Below are 9,483 nucleotides of genomic sequence, written 5' to 3'. Positions count from 1 at the left end.
CATTACCAATTGCATCATTTTGATTAGATCTAATGAGTAAGAAGTAATGAGTAAGAAGATATGGAATATATCATATCTTAGTATGACATATTCCAACTGGAGGAGAGATTGACAAACTCAATCTTAGAGATAAAGTTTTATTGGGACAAAACTATGATCATTTGTTTACATACTGTCTTTGGTTATTTTTATACTAGAGCAGCAGAGTAGTTGTGACAGACATCATATCTACCACAGATTTTAAAATATTTATTATATTGTCCTTTGCAGAAAACGTTTTTCAACCCTTGAAATAGGGGGTAGGAGATAAACACAACAAAACCTTAGGGGCTTGCTACCTAAATGAAGTTTTTGGGGGTTCAGTGGTCGGCAGCATGCCAAGACAACCCCTCTAAGGTGAAGAAAAGTTGCTGTACCTTGCAGCACAATGCATAGTAAGTTTTTTTGGATTGAAGGCAACCTATACCACATTTGAATGTGAGAAAAGTTGTAGATTAAAAAAAAAAAAAACAGATATGTAGACAAATCTCTCAGAAAAGGTACAGACTTTAAAGATATTTGAATGCCCACCAAAATGCATCCACTTAATCAGAGGATTTTAGTAATCATATAGACAAATAATATGCTCTATGGATGTGAGTCATACTCTTTCCCCAGATATCTTAAGTACTTGTTCAACTGGCTCATAAATAAAGTGGTCATGTTGGCAGAAAGGAGTCTAAGACTTACCTCTTACCACTACTGTTCAGCTACAGATCTATCAAGAGCAGAGTCCAACATTGAGCCCATAATATAGAACCATTACCCAGAGAACCAGCCAGCAGTCTAGTGACAGGCTGATTGCATTGGATATCTTCCATTATTAAGAGACAGAGATTTATCTTCACTAGAATAGACACATATTCTGGATACAGTTTTGCCTCCTTTGCCTGTAATGCTTCTGCTGGCACCACCATCCATGCACATCCAGAATGCCCATCTATCATTATATACTATACAGAATAGAGTTTCTGATGAAGAAATTACTTTTATTGAAAAGGAAATAAAGCAATGAGTTCACACCCATTCAATTAACTGATCTTAATACAAATCCCCTTACTCAGAACCTTCTGAATGAATGTCTTCAGACTCAGTTATGGCACATATCAGGACACAACACTCTGAATAGATGGAGCTTTGACTCACAAATAAGGATATGCTTTCAATGAAGGACCATAATATGGTGCAGTCTCCCCCCATAACCCGAATACATGGGTCTGGGAATCAAGGAATGGAAGTACATGTGGGTCTTCCATTATTCTTAATAAACCCCTCAGGAAAGTTTCGCTTCCTATGCCAATGACTTTTACCTCTGACGGTTTGGAGATCTTACTTCTCACTTGCTTCCACTAACGGACACAACCATGGTTCCACTGAATTGGAAGATGAGATCAGCACCTAGTCATTCTGGGATACACTACTAAAAAAACATGTCAAAAAAGGGGTGGTTCTACTGGACAGAATGATTAATTTTGGTTACCCAAAAGAAATTGGATTACTGCTGTATGATGAATACAAGAAAGAGAATGTCTGGAGACCAGGGGATTCTCTTAGGACACCTCTTAGTACTTCCATTCCCATAGGAAAAATAAACAGGAAGCTATAGAATCCAAAATAAGGCAGAAATTTTGAAAGCCATGCCATTCAAAAATGAAGATTTATGTAACTCTACAAAGTAAGGAACTCACACCATTTGAAGATTTTACCAGTGTCAAAGGAAATATGGAATGGATGGTAGAAGAATGAAGTCATAGCTATCGACTAATGGCCTCACAATGATGACCTTAGTAGCTTTGCATATTTTCTCCTTGCTTGTTATGTTTATATGTATGTGTGTGCATATATAAAATTTTATTCTTTGTGCTTCTTTCCATTTTTATTTTATTTTTTTAAGATTTTATTTATTTATTTGAGAGCAAGAGAGAGAGAGCATGCATGAACGGGGTGAGGGGTAGAAGGAGAAGCAGGCTCTTTGCTGAATAGGGAGCCCAAAGTGGGGCTCAATCCCGAGACTCCAGGATCACGACCTGAGCTAAAGGCAGATGCTTAACCAACTGAGCCACCCAGGCACCTCCCATTTTTATTTCATATATAATTTTTGTTAACTTCCACAATTAAATCTTATCAATTTCTCCTAAATTTCTGTTAAAGTACTACTGAACACCATGTTCAGTAATACTTTGACAGGAATTAATATAACTGGAGATTTATACAATTACTACTAAGAATTTCTGCCTCCGTATTTTGGGAAGAAAGTAAAACTATCTATATTTGAAAGAGAAATAGCTACATCTTACTAGGTTTCAAGAATAGTATATATGGGAGGTGAGTAGACAAAAGAGTGGGCCATGCCAGTTACTGATTTAGTTTCTATTTGTTTCAAATCCATCATTTTCCCATGCTTTATCATACTGACGCTGGACCTATAAACAAATTTTCCTTGTTAGTCTTTGTTATTAGAATCTTGGAATGCCACTGTACCTCAAAAGACTTGATAACTAGAGAAGAGTAAGGAACCACTTTCTCTACAACCCTGACCTCTTCCTCTCTCTCTATCCTGATCTAACATCTAACATGCTTTAAGATGATTAGAGGTAGGCCAAAGACACATTGTTCACAATGAGAACTGAAAACCATATACATTGGTCTGTGTATTGTGAGTAACTTGGGGAGAAGAAGAAATAAAACTTTCGTGTCTCTCTTAGATGCAGGCACCAAAGTTACAATCCTGCCTTTTACTCTGGGGCAGTAGGGGTGCCCAAATTCAGTGGATAGTGTTTGGCAAATCTCACAGTGGGAAAGGGGCACTAACATGACCTTGTATGGGAGATCCTTTAGGCCAAATCAATATACTGTTGTTGCTTCTACATCTGAGGGCATAACAGAAATTAATGAGTTACATGTTTGAACTTCACTCTACCGTGAGTACTAGGGAGTATTATCATGATAATGGAGAGTTTCATGTAGAGAAATGTTAGTGAGACAAATTCTTTTTGGAATTTTTTCTCCAGTAGGTTAGTCAGAATTTAGCATGTGTGTCTCTCTCTCTGATGTCCTAAGATCTCACTCTATAGATGATGCCCTGTTAGTTGGCAAGTCAGAAGCCTCAGCTGTCTCAGTCCTGACTGCATTTTTATCAAACCTCTACCAGCAGAGGTAGATGATAATTGCTGACACAATTCAGAGGACTGTGCACTAAATAAAGTTCTTTGGGATTATGTGGGCATATTTATAATGCTCAATTTTTCTGGCAGTCAAAAAAAAACCCTGCCACAATCTGATCACTCTTTTCCTTAGCTTTTGAAGTGCCTGTCAGAAACAAAAGGGATGGCCCTGGATCCTGTAGGTGCCCCACAAAATCCTGTCAATACCTCAGGATGTTTTTCTCACTCCCATCCTCTTGGCTATTTCTCTGTCTTTCCATGGGCTAAAGGAACGTCATTTGGTTGTTGGTTTGGGCAAGTTAGGCAGGTTGAAATAACTATCCCTCCAAAAACAAGAACTGAACTCAATTATTCAATTGAACTGGAAACCCTAGGACCTACCACTCATTTGTGAGGTTATGTTGGAGATATTGTCAACTTGTGCCTCTTAGCAGATGTAAGTACAACTTTCAAGGCCCCAGTAGTTGTAACCAACACTTTCTTTCTATGGGCCTCTGGAACTATGCTTCTGCTCTGGATTCAACCCTAGGAATTAATTTATTTCCCTCCTGAAATCGTGACATACACCTTACAAGTGGTCATGAAATACTTGCAAATATTTAAAGAAACATTACTAGTAGATCATGTAGCCCTCACATGACTAGGATGATTTCTCTGAAATGAGCTTAAACATGGTCCCTTGGTGGACTGTTCTCTGATAAATTCTGCTGTTTGGAGTCCTGTAGAGGACAGCCTTAATTGAGTTCTCTGTGAGACATATAGAACAGATTTGATCTCAGCCACTGTTAGTCACATTATTCAGAATGCCCAACAGCAATTTACAAATGAGGAAATTAAACTGAAGCCAGGATGTTGTAAAAGCAATAGGTGAATATTACGGGGAGACACTTGAGGCTCTTACATTTCTGCAGGTCTTGTGAACAAAGACACAAGCTGTTTTGTTTTGTTTTGGCTTTTTTTTTTTTCTTTTTTTTTTTTTTGACTATCGTTCTGCTATGTTTGTATGATAAACAATCTTGGAAAATATAGTGTCTCCTTCAGAACAAATGACAGGTATTTTTACTCTCTATTATAAAAGATTCAGGTTCTTTATGCTCCAGGTTCCTCTTCTGTAATTTAACAAACTGTGGGTACAGGCATCTTTCTTGGCCTATCAGTGTTGCCCCTGTGGGACTCAGGTTCAAGCAGAACTGAGGCAAATATGCTAATGTTCATGATTTTAGCTATCCCGTCAGTAATAATGTCATTTACCTCTGACCCAGAGTCTCATCTCTTTAATCAATATCCATAATATTGTGGTGAGCTAATGTGTTGGTCTGAAAACAGGATAAACATTTGGAGCCATTATAGTTCTTGATATTCTTATTCCTTTTCCCTATATGCTGTTTTTTTTCTCTTAGATTTTATCATACAATGTATTTTGCTTCTTTATCTTGCTTTCCCCTCCCAAATTTCTCCCTAGAATATGCAATCCATTAAATTAGGGGTTTGTATCTGTTTGATTCACTGATGTAGTCTTAGTTCTTAGAAAAGTATCTTGCACAGAGTGGGTGATGTACAAATATTTATTGAATGAGTGAACAAACTCTATAACCACAAATATAATAATAAATACTCATCTTAATAATAAATAAAAATTTTTAAAACTACCAGGACATACTAATCTGATTTACACACAAATAGAGTAAAAAAAGAAATAGTCTTTTTTTTTTTTTTTTTAAAGATTTTATTTATTTATTCATGAGAGACAGAGAGAGAGAGATGCAGAGGGAGAAGCAGGCTCCCAAGGAGCAGAGAGCCCGATGCGGGACTCGATCCCAGGACCCTGGGATCATGACCTGAGCCGAAGGCAGACGCTTAACCATCTGAGCCACCCAGGCGCCCAAAAGAAATAGTCTTTTTTGAACAGAAAAATAGAAAAAATATATAGTCTACAATAGAAATCAGAATACTTTTGAAACAGAACTGAATTTCAATGAATTAATATATAATAAAACCTACCAGATAAAGCAAATATATACTACAAATAAACTAGAGATTTCCATTCTCATAAAGATATATTTATATGTTTAAATATGTAAATACATAAATAAATGTGACAATAATAGACATAGAAAGGCAAATTAGAAATCTAATTAAAGAAAAAAAGAAAACAGGGAAAACCCAAAGATTACCTACCATAGCAGAATCTTTTTTTTTTTTTTTAAAGATTTTATTTATTTATTTGACAGAGAGACACAGCGAGAGAGGGAACACAAGCAGGGGGCGTGGGAGAGGGAGAAGCAGGCTTCCCGCTGATCAGGGAGCCCGATGCGGGGCTCGATCCCAGGACCCTGGGACCATGACCTGAGCCGAAGGCAGACACTTAACGACTGAGACACCCAGGCGCCCCACCATAGCAGAATCTTAATGGAAAGACTTGGGATTTTCCAGCAGTGTGAATGACGCCAAGAGGAAATCTATCTAATTTTGAACAGAAGAATTAGCAAGTCTACATGGATAAGAAAAATAAGCCGCACTACCTTATTACAGTCTTTTTTGGGAATATAAATAATAATCTGAACTCCTTTGATCTTCCTTCTTAATCAATCAACCAAAATTGTTTTTTCTAATTGTTTAGATGAAGGAAAGGGTGTTATTTATTATCTTTCTAAGAATCCACCCGTATCACATTCAGCGGTATTTTTTCTAGATAAACATGAGAACATTTATTAATAAATACCACATTAACTGAATAAATATAAAACATATAAAAGTAAAAACCAAAGTAAAAAATAACTAAAGATTAAGTGTATAGATGATTTTTAAATACATACATTTTATTATTATTATTTTTTAGACATTTTGTTTATTTATTTGAGAGGGAGAGAGAGATTGAGAGAGAGCACACAGGAGCTAGAGGGAGAGGGAGAGGGAAAGGGAGAGAGGATCTGAAGCAGATTCCACACTAAGCACAGAGCCCCACTAGGGGCTAGATCTCATGACCACAAGATCATGACCTGAGCCAAAGCAAAGGTGAACGCTTAACTGACTGAGCCATCCAGCACCCCAAAATGCATACATCATTAAAAACTAAGAATAGAAGGGAACTTAGTTAGCTTAGTAAAGGGGATCTTAAAAATGTAGAGCTAAGGTCATCCATAGTGATCAGACTTTAGAAACATTTCAATTCAGCTTAGTGGGAACAAAAATTGCTATATTTCAGTCATTTCACATTATACTGGAAGTTAGCTAATTCTATAAGACAAGAAAAAGGAAATGAGGATCATGATTATTGGCAAGAAAGAAATGAAAATATCATTTGCAGAAAATATAACTGCCTAAATAGTATATCAAAAAGTATTTTAAAATCAAAATTAAAATTTGTGGATAGAGGATAAGCATATGCAAATGATCATTGAGTTTATAAAATTGTAATAACTAATTAAAAAAATACAATAGAATCCCTTTCTGATCTACCATCTGTGGCGGAACCACCACCAAGTTACAGATTTTCATGAAAACCCTTATGGGGAAGACCATCGCTCTCGAGGTTGAATCCCCAGGTACAATAGAAAACGTAAAGGCCAAGATCCAGGATAAGGAAGGAATTCCTCTTGATCAGCAGAGACTGATTTTTGTAAGCAATGGGAAGATGCATGTACTTTGACTGCAATATTCAAAGAGTCCACTCTTCATCTTGTGTTGAGACTTCGTGATGCCAAGAAAAGGAAGAGTAAGTCTTACACCACTCCCAAGTATAAGCATAAGAAAAAGAAGGTTAGGGTGGCTGTTCTGAAATATTTTAAAGTGGATGAGAATAGCACAATCAGTTGTCTTTGTGGGGAGTGCCCCACAGATGAATGTGGTGCTGGAGTTTTTATGGCTAGCCACTTTACAGACATTATTATAGTAAACGTCTGACCTATTGCTTCAATAAACCGGAAGACAAGGAATTGTATAGAGATTAATGAAAAACATTAACTAAAAAAAATAAGCAACAGAATAAATTTTCCATCAACAATAACACAAGCTTCTTAGAAAACATCAAATTTTAGGAGACATTGATGAAGAAATTACAAATATCACTTTAAAAATAATCTGACTAAAGGGAGAGATTGTCCATGCTAATGGATGGCAATATTCAAAATTATGAACTGATCAATATATCCAAACTTTTAAAAACAATCCAATAAAAACTTCGATGCTACTTTTTCACAACACTTAGAGAAAAACGTTATCTTAAAATGAGTGAAGGAAATACAAGCACAAGAGAAACAAGGATAATTTTTAAATTAAAAAAATGATGTGGAAAATTTCCACATCTATTAACAAGATATCACAATGCTATGATAATTTGATTTCAAAAATATAATAAGCTACATATTTGGAAACCCTATTACAATAAAAACTTAGTAATACTGGCATAAGGCAAATACTGGACAAGACAAACATCCTTTAAAGTGCATATCTAAACAAATTAGAAGTTAAGTGCAATCTACAGAAACTAAAATAAAGCTTTACTGAACCCAGAGGGTTAAGGGGCACTGGGGACATGATTTGTATTGTTGAAAGTGATGGAGGAGAAAGTGGAGCCTCTGGCCCACATCAGGTAAAAAGTGAAGACTTAAAAAGAATTCTAGGATGTTTCGAAGGTTACATTTTGAAAGAAAAGGTAAACTTGGAGGGAAAAAAAATCACATTTTCAAATCGCATTTGAAACAAACTAGTATATACCAGTCTGTGTGTGTGTATATATATATACATATATACATGCACATATGTTTGTGTGTGTATTTAACATATAGTATGTATAGATTTATTTAATTTATTATATATTTAATTATATACTTAATATATTATATATTTAATATACTTAATATATTAAATATACTGTCTATTTTCCACACACTCCAAGAATTCACAATCATAGTACTGCCTTCATGAAGTTTTTATTTTTCCACTTGCATTTCTGTCGGAATCCAAGAAAAAACTTGAAGTTGTTGTCAAGGCTTATAGAACACTAGGTACTTAGCAGAAGGAAATACAGATTTTTTTCTCAATAGAGTTTTTCTCAATAGAGTTTATCTTATACTGTGACATAAGACTTTATGAGATGCTGGGAATTTATTGTAATGACAAGAAATAGAATTTGTCAGTTATGGCTGAATGTTTACTATATTTGAGGACAATATAAATTTTATTTTGTAAATAATTAAATGAAAATTACATGCACATAAAATATTTGTTATTCAGAGTTGTATTTCGACTAATTTTTAATTCTTCAGTACTAACTAGCCAAGTATGTGTAAGATAAGATGTTCAATTCTTTGTTTTTTGTAACTGATCGGTTTTGTTCAGTTTATGAACGGGTATTGTCATACTCTGTAGGTACCCAAGCTGAAAAGCACTTCTCCCTTTGGATAGAAACACAGGCATCCTGATAGGTAATTCTATTAAGTGTCACTCCTTTACCCATCATCTCTCTCTGCTAAAATGTTTATGGATGTGCTTACAAAAACTCACCATAAAATGCATTATTTAAGGCAGTAGAATTTTAATTTGTAATTTATTATGGAAAATAAAAATAATAAATAAAAGTAAATAAAATTAAGAAATATTATGGAAAATAAAAACAAAAGCCTATTTTTCATTTTCTCAAATTTTTTTCTAATCAAACTAAAGCATCATTGTACTCTTAATTATTTTTCACTGTTTATATAACTAATTTACTGTCTGAGGCAGAAGGCAAGACACATGCAAAGTCTTCACTATGTTAAGGTCAGGTAATCAATTTCCTATCCCAAAAGACAAAACTAATAGTACAGAGGATTATCACTAAATACAAGCAGATGCTTTTGTAAGACTGGAGCTTTTCTGGGGAATCCTGCAATAATGGAGTGGGTAGGAAACAGAATCCCATGTATGTTTATCTTTGAATTCTGAAAACTGCATAGGTGTTTTTTAACTACAGATGAAACAAGGATTAATTTTGCTTTGATTCAAGTAATTGCTATTAAACATCAATGCATTTGAAGTAAAACATGAAATGGTGATGGACAAAAGAATATTTCTCTTTGTTCTGAATGTCATGCAAGATTTTATTCTTAATAAATATAAGTCTAATTCTTACACACTTAAGAATTTCAATTTACTTGATATAAAACATTTAGTACAAGTATTAACACTTGTACTAGGTATCTGTAAATATTATCATCAAAAGCTAACAGTTTTTATACCATATTTAATAGAATTGATAACAACCCCATGTATTACTTTCTTTTCCTAAGTTCATACAATT

General features: G+C 34.7%; 1 pseudogene; it reads left to right on the top strand.

The window, feature by feature from the left end:
• The first annotated feature begins 1,689 nt into the window (after positions 1-1,689).
• Positions 1,690-7,153, top strand: LOC118528939 (ubiquitin-ribosomal protein eS31 fusion protein pseudogene; annotated as a pseudogene).
• Positions 7,154-9,483: the final 2,330 nt, after the last annotated feature.

This window comes from Halichoerus grypus, chromosome 4 (genome assembly GCF_964656455.1).
Source record: "Halichoerus grypus chromosome 4, mHalGry1.hap1.1, whole genome shotgun sequence".
In the NCBI taxonomy this organism is placed as follows: domain Eukaryota; kingdom Metazoa; phylum Chordata; class Mammalia; order Carnivora; family Phocidae; genus Halichoerus; species Halichoerus grypus.
This window is presented reverse-complemented; position numbering and strand designations above follow the sequence as displayed.